Below are 13,135 nucleotides of genomic sequence, written 5' to 3'. Positions count from 1 at the left end.
CTCGACTTACAACTTGCAGACATCTACGGATTCTAAATCAAATTTCACCATCAGATTTCCTTCACATGCCATTTGAATTTTGATTGTGTAAGTCTAATTCTATTATGCAAGGAAAAAAGTGAATTGTAACGATTGTGAAAATTGCAATATTTCATTCTCTAACATTTTCCAGCTTGTGCAGATTCAATCTTACTTGCCTGATTGTACATCATTCGACGAAGAATGGCAACCGTAGATGAGGTATATTTCATATCATCATTAAAAAAGTGGAGCTCTCATTCATGCAGTTGTTAATTCATTATCATATTCCTTGCTACATAGAATTCTTTGTCCTTTGTTCTACCTTAAATTCTTTATATGCAGGTTTTCAATCAATTGAAGAACAAAGCTCGATTGGCTCAATAAGATTACGAGAAATCAGCAAAGCTTAGATGCAACTCGCAAACATGGTCAGAAAAGAGCCACGAGAATACATTGACGATCTCATTACTCCAACAATGTTAAGAATGGAAGCACAAGCTATAAAAGATCAACATTCAGAAGGGATTTCAACTTATTGCCTTGAAGCTCTTCATTTTGGCCACAACGTCAACTTGGATGAGTTCCTCAAAATAGATCAAAAGACTAGAAGTATGATACTAAAGATGTACCAAAGTGATGAAGCAAAAAAAGGAAAGGAGCTGCCGATTACAATAGAATGTGTGACTGCCATTTTTTATCTCAATTTTGCAAAACAAGCATTCTGCAAAAATCTTTATTTCTTCCTTACTCCAGCAAAGACCGACGTAACACCTCTGCCAACATGTAAATCCTTCACTAAAATCTTACAAAACATGCTATCTTCATTTTCGCATAATCATGAAATAACTCATAGCTCTTGAAGCGCGCTATTACTACAATTCGTACTCCCACTCGATGCATGAGGTGTTTGAAGGGAGTCTTTACAAAGAGCAAGAAAAGAGGTGTAGAGCAATTATATGGCTTGAAATCCCATGATTGGCACAAGATGCTCCAAGTAAGTATTTTATGTGCATAATATCTTTTTCCTTTCAAATTTGTGAGTGAATAATTATAAGCAACTAATCAACCACCTCCTCGTGGGTTCAATTCATACTACCTACTACCATTTCACGTAGTGCATCGAAGGATGTGAAAGATTGTATTTACAAGATGGGCGAGCTTGTGAGGTACTTTACATGATACAAAATATGATGCGTATCAATGCTCCATGCAAGTTTGAATGCATATTGCTAATATGCTGTACTTTTTCATTTCTAGGTATGTGAGCTCAAAGGAAATAGATCCCACCACGCTTGAGAATGCTCGAGTTATGTCAGTGGAGGTGGTTTGTTTAGTGGAGGAGACATTTCGACGTTCTATTCTCACAAGCCAACTACATCTTATAGTGCATTTGGTGGATGAGATTGCTATATGCGGTACTATACATGCACCATGGTTGTTCTTCCTCGAGCACTTCATGAAGACCTTGAAGGGCTTCGTGAGACAAAATGCAAGACCCGAAGGTAGCATGGCCGAGGGTTGGTTGGTACAAGAGTCACTTGTATATATTTCTGAGTTTCTTGTTGATGTGGATAGCTCTCTTCCACGACTATGGAGAGATGATGAAGACCTAAGGATGACCTCTATTGTGCCTCAAGGGAAAGGATGCAACAAAGTAATAGACACGGAGTTGCATAATAGTATCAACCTCTTCTGCGTGCTTAATAGTGATGTGATGGGGGTGACAAGATACGAGGATGCAAAGGCAAGAAGACAAGAGGAAAGGGCCCTCTTTCGTACACACCACGGAACTCGTGTGCCATACCCTCAATATCTAAGAGCACTTCCAAAGGATATTCATGTGGATTGGCTACTTGATGAAATGGAGAAAGTAGAGAAAGACGAGGGGATGCATATCACAATGGAAGAATGGGAGTATGCTAGGGGACGCATGAGTAAGGTCGGTATATAGAATGTTATGCATAAGTTAGGAGCTTTCAATAATTTAGATTGCTTATTTAATTTATTTTTTCTTGGTGTAGTGCACTATGTTCAATGCTATATGGTGTGAGGGAAAGCATTTTTGAGCACAACGGATTGATGATAAGAGAAACACACAAGATTGCGGCATCATTGCTAGCTTTGAGGGAGCCAATGGAGCCATGGATGATTATTGTGGCATAATCCAAGATATTATTATGCTTGACTTTCGATGGTTCATTGTGTATGTTTTGGATGTAAAGTGGTTTAAGGACGTGGTGGAAAGAGGTCCAAATGCAAAAATCAAACGCCATGCAAGTGGCTTTGTAACTATTGACTCCACAAAGTTTTGGCAAAGTACACAACAAGACAAAGCACCCATAGACACGCGCACAGACGCATTTCATGGACTAAAATAAAAACTTACGGGTGCGTCTATTTGCGTGTCTATTTGCGCGTCTGGAGACCCGCGTCTAATTGCACGTCTATATATCAGACTTACGCACGTATAGACGTGCACAGAGATGCATAAATAGACGCGCTTATAAACGCTTTTATAGATGCGCGTATAGATGCAAGTCGAACAGACAGATGCGAATATAAACGCATTTTTAAACGCACTGATAGACGCGCCTTTAAAAAAAAAAATAAAATTTTACAGAATAGTGTGTATGTTGTGTATGCTATATAGTTACAAGAATCCCATATCCACATTCTGTAATTCAATTCTTACAGCCAACTGCATTTTAATTACAATTCCAAATAAAATATTACAACTCCAAAACGCAATAAAATTGAAAGCTCAAAAAGTGCTTGTATATACATATAGCACGAAGCTAAGCCACGTCATGTGGCTTCAAGTACAAAAAATAAGGAAGCTAAGCCATGTCATGTGGCTTCAAGTACAAAAAATAAGAGGAGTCTATATACAAGAGGCACGAAGCCAAGCCAGTGGCTTTAAGTACAAAAAAGAGTAGCTAGCATTACTTATACGACTAATCTATGTTCTCTAGGTCCTCGCTCCCTTCCACGCTCCCTTCTGCGCTCCCTTCTGCGCCTCCTTCCTCCTCTTCCTCATCGTCTTGTGCACGGGCCTGTAAACAAGGGACAACATATATCAATGTATGAAAAATCAAATCTTTACTTATAAAATTTTGGCATTATTTAATTACTTTCAAATACCTGGGGGGCCTGTCCAGTAGCTCGGGTATACTGCTCCTCAGTAATCAACCCGTCATCATAGAAGTGCCTCCATGTATCTCCTCTGCGATGGTGGCGGTGGTAGGCTCTCCATTGGAGTAGGGTATCTGCCCACGATCTCAAGCTGCATGACCGCGATACACTTTGTAGAGGGATTAGTACAAAGAAACAACCAACCTCCTAATAAACTACATAAGCAATATAATTTGAGATCGATACTTACAAATTGGGCCTCCCATGATTCAACACCCCTTGCTCCAAAATGCGCGCTTCCATATTCCTCCATCTGGATCCTCCATGCCTCCACGTGCTGCAGACTGGGCTCCTCCCTCGCTGACTTCATTGCCTTCTTCCACTCACGCTTGTGAGCGGTGTGGGGTGGGTCCCTTGGAGGTTGACCTGCCTCAAGCCTGGCAAGCTCCGCTAGTGCCTGCCTCTTAAGGGAAGATCTTTTATTGCTAAGTATCGTAACAATCTTCGACTTCCCCCATTTATCTGTGAACTGGCGATTGGGGGGGTTAGGATACCTAGAGCGAATAGTAGTGAGGGTCTCATCAGCCAACCTCTTTGGGTGGTCTTTATAGTGGATAAAGCAATCTCTGTAATTGTTAGCAATTACAGAGCGCATGAAGGCCATGATGTCCTTCCCCCGCGCATCCATCAAGATGCCTCCTGTCTGAGTGATGTCATAATAAATCATACCATCACCCAGAGGCACGTCTAAATCATCTGAATCATCCTCCTCCTCACTGCCACATGGCCCAAAGCACTGTGCCATGCATCCGCCACCGCTCTCCCTGCTACTACGCCTGCTACCCTATCGTGTCGAGCTCATACCATTGGCCACTCATAGCTGGGGACTGCACGGGACTACGCTGACCACTCGTAGCTGGAGAACCGAGTCTCGACGGCTGGGAAGTACGTCGACGGCTCGCCGAGACAGAAGGACCTCCTGACGGCATGGGGGAAGGGGCATAAGACGGGATGGCAGAAGGAACATAAGACGGCATGGGGGAAGGGGCATAAGATGGTACGAGGGAAGGGGCATAAGAAGGGGCATAAGATGGCTGTGCGGACTCCGCTGAGGTGATCTCAGGCGGTGTGGGGTGGCTCGGAGTCTGTAGTGCCGACTCCTGGGGACTGTTAAGGGTACCCGTCATATACCCGTAAAACTCTGTAGGACTAGGAGGGTGCCCTAAAAGATTATATAAATCCTTCCAAATCGATTCCCGCGGATCAGGTGAGCTAGAAGCACTTCCTGGCCACATGTTGAACTGGAAAATAGGAAACAAATCTATTACTTTGGGAGCTGAGAAGAAAGGGGAAAAAAAAAGAGGCTCTGTCAGAGCGCGTCTATAGACCCGTCTGATCTGCGCATCTATAGACGCATCTAACAGAGCATTTAACAATTCAAGTAAAAGCGCATCTAACAGTCCATCCAACAATCCGTCTAACAGTGCATTTACAAGCACGTCTAACAGTCCGTCTAACAATCCGTCTAACAACGCGTCTAAAAGCGCGTCTAACAGTGCGTTTAAAACTTCGTTTAACAGGGCGTCTGTATGAGCGTCTACATACGTATCTGTGTGTGTCTGAAACAAGCCAGACGGGTGGATAGACGTGCCTGTAGATGCGCGTTTAGATGCGCCCTCAGACGCACCTATAGATGCGCTCCGACAGGCGAGAATACTAAAAAGTCGAAAAGGACGTTGCGCCCGACAAAAGAACGTGTCGCTCATACCTAGATCCTGCGTTTCGTGGATGCGAGAAAGTACAAAACTGGAAAGAGCAAGCAAGAACAACTTCAAAAGGACTTACTTGGAAAAAGGTATGGAAGGATCTTTCTTTTCCAAACTTGTTTCTTCTCCTTGTTCGTACTTCTCCTCTTCTTTAGGCTTGGAAGCAAGTGTAGGTACAGTCCCTTTCTCTTGAGTGAAAGCTTTTAACTGTGTATGGGAGGCTCTCTCTTAAGCTTCGAATCTATAGAACTGCTAATAAAGAAGGAAGGAAGCCACTCGCGAAGTTTAAGTAATGAAAAGAAAAGCAAAGCGAGCGGCGTGCCGAAAAGCAGGTTTAAAAGCCGCGTCTATAGTCGCATCTATTAGCACATCTATAGTCGCGTCTGAATACACAGAGTAGATGCGCCTATAGTCGCGTCTATTAGCACATCTACAGGCACGTTTAAATACACAGAGTAGACATGCGTTTAGACGCACAGTTAGATGCAATGTTAGACGCGACTATAGACGCGGCGATAGACGCAACACAGAGTTTAAATTAAGCATTTGAAGAAGAGCAAATTTGGTGGGTTGTTTGTTTGTAGGATGTCTCCATCTTCAACAAGTAGCTCCAGTGAGGATGAATCCCTCCGTATCCACCATCGCGAAATGTGGTTGGAGCAAAAAATCAAATGTCTGTGTGATCGATGTCAAGGAAACATGTATCGTGCACACAGGATTACGCTCAATCATATCTCAAAGTATGGATAATGGGATGTGACCGTAAACAGGGTAAGGGTTTGTAAGTTAAGGTTGATTGAGATACCTATGGGTGTTCATATGTACCTAGATATGTTGCCCCTTGGAATGAAGTCCTCCCACAATCACTCACCGCGGGAGATTGGATGAGAATTTGGGACGGTTCCACGACTCCTCCACCACTTGGCATGAGCCGGTAAGGATTTGTAACTATTGGCTGGAAGTAAAGATTGGCTATATTGGTTGAAAGTAAAGATTGCACGCTAACACTTTATTTTGTTTAGATACTCCATCTTTTATCGTTTACCATATTGGTCCCACCTCAAGATCAATCACCTGCTCGATCCCATGCATATCTTCAAGAATGTGGCATCTACCATTTGGGAGCATTTGAATGGGACACGAGATTCGGCAGGCATAAGGAAGGATCTACGTACCACAGGGAGGATGCGTGAAGCTTGACCTCAAGAGAGACCAAATGGGCGTGTTTTTTTACCTCGTGCACCATGGATGTTATCAAAGCTAGAGATGGCGACGGTGAAGCGCGCTATTACTACAATTCGTACTCCCACTGGGGATGCATGAGGTGTTTGAAGAGAGCCTTTACAAAGAGCAAGAAAAGAGGTGTAGAGCAATTATATGGCTTCAAATATCATGATTGGCACAAGATGCTCCAAGTAAGTATTTTATATGGATAATATCTTTTTCCTTTCAAATTTGTGAGTGAATAGCTATAAGCAACTAATCAACCACCTCCTCGCGGGTTCAGTTCATACTACCTACTAGCATTTCACGTAGTGCATCAAAGGACGTGAAAGATTGTATTTACAAGATGGGCGAGCTTGTGAGGTATGTGAGCTCAAAGGAAATAGATCCCACCACGCTTGAGAATGCTCGAGTTATGTCAGTGGAGGTGGTTTGTTTAGTGGAGGAGACATTTCCACGTTCTATTCTCACAAGCCAACTACATCTCATAGTACATTTGGTGGATGAGATTGCTATATGCGGTACTATACATGCACGATGGTTGTTCTTCCTCGAGTGCTTCATGAAGACGTTGAAGGGCTTCGTGAGACAAAATGTAAGACCCGAAGGTCGCATGGCCGAGGGTTGGTTGGTACGAGAGTCACTTGTATATATTTCTGAGTTTCTTGTTGATGTGGATAGCTCTCTCCCACGACTATGGAGAGATGATGAAGACCTAAGGATGACCTCTATTGTGCCTCAAGAAAAAGGACGCAACAAAGTAATAGACACGGAGTTGCGTAATAGTATCAACCTCTTTTGCGTGCTTAATAGTGATGTGATGAAAAGATGGGTGATAAGATACGAGGATGCAAAGGCAAGAAGACAAGAAGAAAGGGCCCTCTTTCATACACACCACGGATCTCGTGTGCCATACCCTCAGCGTCTAAGAGCACTTCCAAAGGATATTCATGTGGATTGGCTACTTGATGAAATGGAGAAAGCAGAGAAAGACGAGGGGATGCATATCACAATGGAAGAATGGGAGTATGCTAGGGGATGCATGAGCAAGGTCGGTATATAGAATGTTATGCATAAGTTAGGAGCTTTTTATAATTTAGATTGCTTATTTAATTGATTTTTTCTTGGTGTAGTGCACTATGTTCAATGCTATATGGTGTGAGGGCAAGCATTTTCGAACACAACGGATTGATGATAAGAGAAACACACAAGATTGCGGCATCATTGCTAGATTTGAGGGAGCCAATGGAGCCATGGATGATTATTGTGGCATAATCCAAGATATCATTATGCTTGACTTTCGATGCTTCTTTGTGTATGTTTTGGATGTAAAGTGGTTTAAGGACGTGGTGGAAAGAGGCCCTAATGCAACAATCAAACGCCATGCAAGTGGCTTTGTAACTATTGACTCCACAAAGTTTTGGCAAAGTAGGAAGGACACACTAGTACTACCGCAACAATGTGAACAGGTACTGTGCACACACATAAAAATACTCGCTTTTAAATATTTGATGCAAGAAAAGTAACATGATTGTATTTGTGTTTGAATTAGGTTGTCTATCAACCAATGGTGGATAATAATAGATGGTGGCATGTCATACCTATTATGCCACGTTCCAAAGTGATGTATAGTACATTTACTAATATGGAGCGTATGGAGGATGATCATGGCCATGGACGTGATGATGACCGTGATACAAGAGAGGAGGATGATCATGAGATAGGAGATATAGATATTGAGGCCGGCATTACCCGTGAGGACGAGCCTACCATTGGAGATGTTGATTTCGATGAGCACATGAGTGGCACAAGTAGTAGTGGGTTGAATGTATTTGTAGATCTAAACACTTGTTTGGATTTTGAAGTAGATAGTTTGGCAAGGGTTGATCTCATTGAGGATGAGATTGAACTGTAGCCCCACAATTGATATTGGCAAAACTGTTTTACATATTGTCTCATTCTCCTCATTTCACTTAATTCTTGTATATGTGGGCTTGCAAGAAATTATGTGCTTTGGTAATCATGGGCAATGTTTGGAAAGCAATGATGTACACCAAAATCTCACTTTCTGTATTCTCTAGAGCGCGTCTATTTACGCATCTAAATGCACGTCTGAGTCTCAGTGTAAACGCGCAAATAAACGCGCAAATAGACGCGCAAATAGACGTGCTAATAAAGGGGATGTTAGACGGGCCCGTATTTTCTCAGGTCAAACGCGCAAATAGACGCGGTGATTTACGCGCAAATAAACGAGCGTTTAGCTGTGCCTATAGACGTGCCCGTAATTTCGCTACTAGAGCAACGCCTATAGATGCACCCGCTATTTTGCGCGTCTACCAAGTGCGTCTATAGTTGCTTTGTGTTGTTGTGGTAGGAAGGACACACTAGTACTACTGCAACAATGTGAACAGGTACTGTGCACACATATAAGAATACTCGCTTTTAAATATTTGATGCAAGAAAAATAACATGATTGTATTTGTGTTTGAATTAGGTTGTCTATCAACCAATGGTGGATAATACCTGATGGTGGCATGCCATACCTATTATGCCACGTTCCAAAGTGATGTATAGTACATTTACTAATATGGAGCATATGGAGGATGATCATGGCCATGGACATGATGATGACCATGATACGAGAGAGGAGGATGATCATGAGATAGGAGATACAGATATTGAGGCCATTACCCATGAGGACGAGCCTACCATTGGTGATGTTGATTTCGATGATCACATGAGTAGCACAAGTAGTAGTGGGTTGAATGTATTTGTAGATCTAAACACTTGTTTGAATTTTGAAGTAGATAGTTTGGCAAGGGTTGATCTCATTGAGGATGAGATTGAACCGTAGCCCATCATTGATATTGGCAAAACTATTTTACATGTTGTCTCATTCTCCTCACCTCACTTAATTCTTGTATATGTGGGCTTGCAAAAAAGCATTGATGTTTTTGTTAAAATTATGTGCTTTGGTAATCATGGGCAATGTTTGGAAAGCAATGATGTACACCGAAATCTCACTTTCTGTATTCTCTAGTTTGCGTCTATATACGCGTCTAAATACGCATTTAATTCCCAGTGTAAACGTGCAAATAAATGCACTAATACACGTGCAAATAGACGCGCTGATATATGCTATGTTAGATGGGCCAATATTTTCTCAGTTTAGATACGCAAATAGACGTGTTAATACATGCACAAATAGATGCGCTGATAAACACAATGTTAAACGGGCTTGTATTTTCTCAGTTTAAATGTGCACATAGACGCGCTATTTAAACGTGCAAATAGATGAGTTGTTAGATGCGTTTTTAGACGTGCTCGTAATTCCTCTACTCAAGCAATGCCTATGGATGCGCCCACTATTTTGCGTGTCTATAGTTGCTTTGTGTTGTTGTGACGCGCCCGTAATTCCTCTACTCAAGCAACTCCTATAGACGTGGATGCTATTTTGCATGTCTACCAAGCACGTCTATAGTTACTTTGTGTTGTTGTGACACTGTTATTGTAATTAAGAAGACCTATCAATTGATAAAGGACTTGAAAAAATGCGAGCAGATGATGCTAAGGCAAAACAGCCTTTATTTTGGCCAAATGTTGGTAATGACTTGTGCCCATCATTTGATGTCTTTGAAAATGAGTTTGAGTTGTTGCTCCCATGAACATATTATGGACCGAGGAAGAGAGAGTTTATGCCAGAAGTAGACATAGACATCCACTGTTTTGTTATAGTTTTACCATCAGACGATGAGTATGAGAATGTTAAGTTCTGGGTTGCAAAAGTGGTGGATGTGAGCATGGATGACAAGGGATAGTTGCAACATTTACAACACTATGGTATGAGCCAAGGGGCAGGAAGGAGAACCAGGATAACAATACACTGTATATTGGGCTGTTTGAAAAAGGAATGGGTTCCAAACCATGAAGCAGAACTTCAGAGCTTTCCACAGAGACAGTCATAGTATCTAGGAAATCAAGGACAAAGAAAACAAGGAAGCACATGGGATATGATGTAGAAGAAAAAATAGGAATACCGCTATACATTATTTTGCACATTATAGAGTTTTTGAAGATGCTCGCTAAGGAGGAAGTAGAAGGAGATAGAGCAAAGGAAGAATGCCCATGACAATACCATTCAAACATCAATAAGACTCCAGATGATAGTCTTTAGATGAGATTGAATGAGGATGGCATCCAAGAAACAAGTGACGATGAATCGGACATTCAAACGAACAAGTTGCCCATTTGTACTTAACACATTTGTAAAGGCAGTTCATTGAGTTATTGAAAAGGCTGCGTGTTAGACTCCTTTGTACAAAGACTCATGGAGAGCAATATTTCTTGTAAACATATGATAATGTAAAATTGCAAGCATAGCTATTACTATTTTTGGAGCACATTTAAAGAATCTTCCATGCCTCTTGTCTATTTTAACCTTTAAAATTTTTGGAACTTCAAGAGTGTTATAGTTTTCTACATCAAATTTTAAGTGGATTCTTTTGGATTAAATTATATTAATAAGTCTTTATTTTGAAAGTGATATTTTATGGATTTAAATTAATAACTCATGATTTTTTTAAAACGTGAATATGATTGTTAAAAACAAGAAGTACAAAAGTAGGATTTAATTGAAGTTTTTGCATTAGTAGTGCACCATTATAGAGACAGATTGTGAAATTTATTATGTGGAAATGATAGTGCCAAAAAGTGAACTTTTGATTCTCCAATGATATTTTCATAGAGTAAACTTTTCATTTGGGAAGGATTTTTGGGATTAGTTCAAGAGTAGACATACGAGTCAAAAATTAATGAGATAAGTGTTTATAGTACATTTACTAATATGGAGCGGATGGAGAATGATCATGACCATGGAGGTGATGATGATCATGATACGTGAGAGGAGGATGATCATGAGATGGGAGATAGATATTCAAGCCATTACCCATGAGGATGAGCCTGCCATTGGTGATGCTGATTTCAACGAGCACGACGAGCACAGTAGCACAAGTAGTAGTGGGCTGAATGTATTTGTAGATCTCCACAGTGGTTTGGATATTGAAGTAGATAGTTTGGAAAGGGTTGATCTCATGGAGGATGAGATTGAACCGTAGCATCATTTTATCATCCAAATTTCTTACATATTGGCAAAACCATTTTATATATTGTCTCATTCTTCTCACCTCACTTAATTTTATATGTGCTTTGGTAATCATGGGTAGTGTTTGGCAAGCAACGATGAACATTTATTAGCCTACAGAATAATTTCAAACTCTGCTGCATTTTTATAAATGTGTCTAAATGTGTGTTTATTTTACAATGTAGATTCACTATTAAACGCATGTATAACCACACTGATAGACGTGTTAATAACCGGGTTAATAGATGCACCCGTATTTTCATTGCATTGTGTTGTTGTGTGTATGCTCAAAAACAAATGTACATGTACCGCCATACAAAGGATGTACAATCCTTATGAAATTTCAAAAGTATGAAGAACCTACTCATTTAAAGGTATTAAAAAAATTTTATGACTACCATGGGCAACATATACCTATGGCATAAGCCTACTGATGCATAATATTTTGACCCTCATATATAGAGTGTACATAATCGAAATTGAGAAAATGTGCATGTCCCACCATAAAAAATGAATTCTAAATCTTATTAAAATTCAAGAGTGTAAGTTATTAAATTTTGGAACGTCTCTAGGAAGTTACTTGATGATCACACACATAGACATATGGCATAAGCATAGACATAGGGTATAACTTTTTGAAATGTATGTACAAAGTTTCTTGATGATCAAACACATAGAGATATGGTATAAGCACAAAAATATGGTATAACTTTTAAAAGGTCTCTACAAAGTTTCTTAATGATCTGACACATAGACATATGGTATAAGCACAATGATGCACAATATTTTGTAACTACACATCATGCCTATTTGGAAATGAGAAGATGTGCAAACACATCATACAAATGATGTAATTTCCTCATGAAACGTTGAAAGTATAAGGGAAATACTAATTTTATGGTATCTGCATAGTTTTGTGACACATTGACAACAGGGAAATATGGTATAAGTGTACTAATTATGCACTATTTTTTGGTACTTACACACTGTGTGCATGTTCAAAAATGAGAAGATGTGCATGTATTGCATACAAATCATGTATGATCCTTATGAAAGTTTGGAATTATGATAAAATTACTCATTGAAGGGTCATTAAAAAATTGCATGACCATTGGAAATGTATACCTATGGTATAAGCATACTGATGCATGTGGCACTTAGCATCATACATGCTTAAAATTGTAAGAATAGAAATGATGTTCAAATTTTATGAAATCTTGCAAGAATAATTACATACTTGTGGAAAGGTCTTTAAAAAGTTTATTGACCATTGGACACATTATGGTATAACCATATCGATGCATAGGTCGTTTTGATAGTAATGCATCATCCATGGTTGGAATGAGAGAATGTGCATGTCTTACCATACACATGATATAATATTATTAGGAATATCTATAGGTATAATGTTACTTTTTGAATGGTCTTTGCAAAGTTTCATGACCATCGACACATATAATATGGTATAAGCATACTGGCACACAATCTTTTAACACTTACATATCATCCATGCTTAAAATTAAGAACATTATGTGCATGTCACACCCTACAAATGATGTCTCAAATTATAGAACCATACTCATTTAAAGCCCCCTAAAAAGTATTTTTTTCCATCAACAACATAGCATTTGATATAATTCTAAGGTGATATACAATTTTTTATAAATACACATCATGCATATTTGGAAATGAGAAGATGTGCATGTCCGACCATACAAATGATGTATGGTCCTTATGAAAGTTTTCAAGTATAAGGGAATTAATAATTGAAATTTATTTGCAAAGTTTTCTAACTATGGACAACATTTACCAATGGAATAAACATACTCATGCACAATTTTTTGAAACTTAC

The sequence above is a fragment of the Dipteris shenzhenensis genome, chromosome 13 (assembly GCF_047967505.1).
Source record: "Dipteris shenzhenensis isolate YYH24624 ecotype China chromosome 13, Dip_SZ_1.0, whole genome shotgun sequence".
Taxonomy (NCBI): Eukaryota; Viridiplantae; Streptophyta; class Polypodiopsida; order Gleicheniales; family Dipteridaceae; genus Dipteris; species Dipteris shenzhenensis.
Note: the sequence above shows the minus strand (reverse complement) of the source record.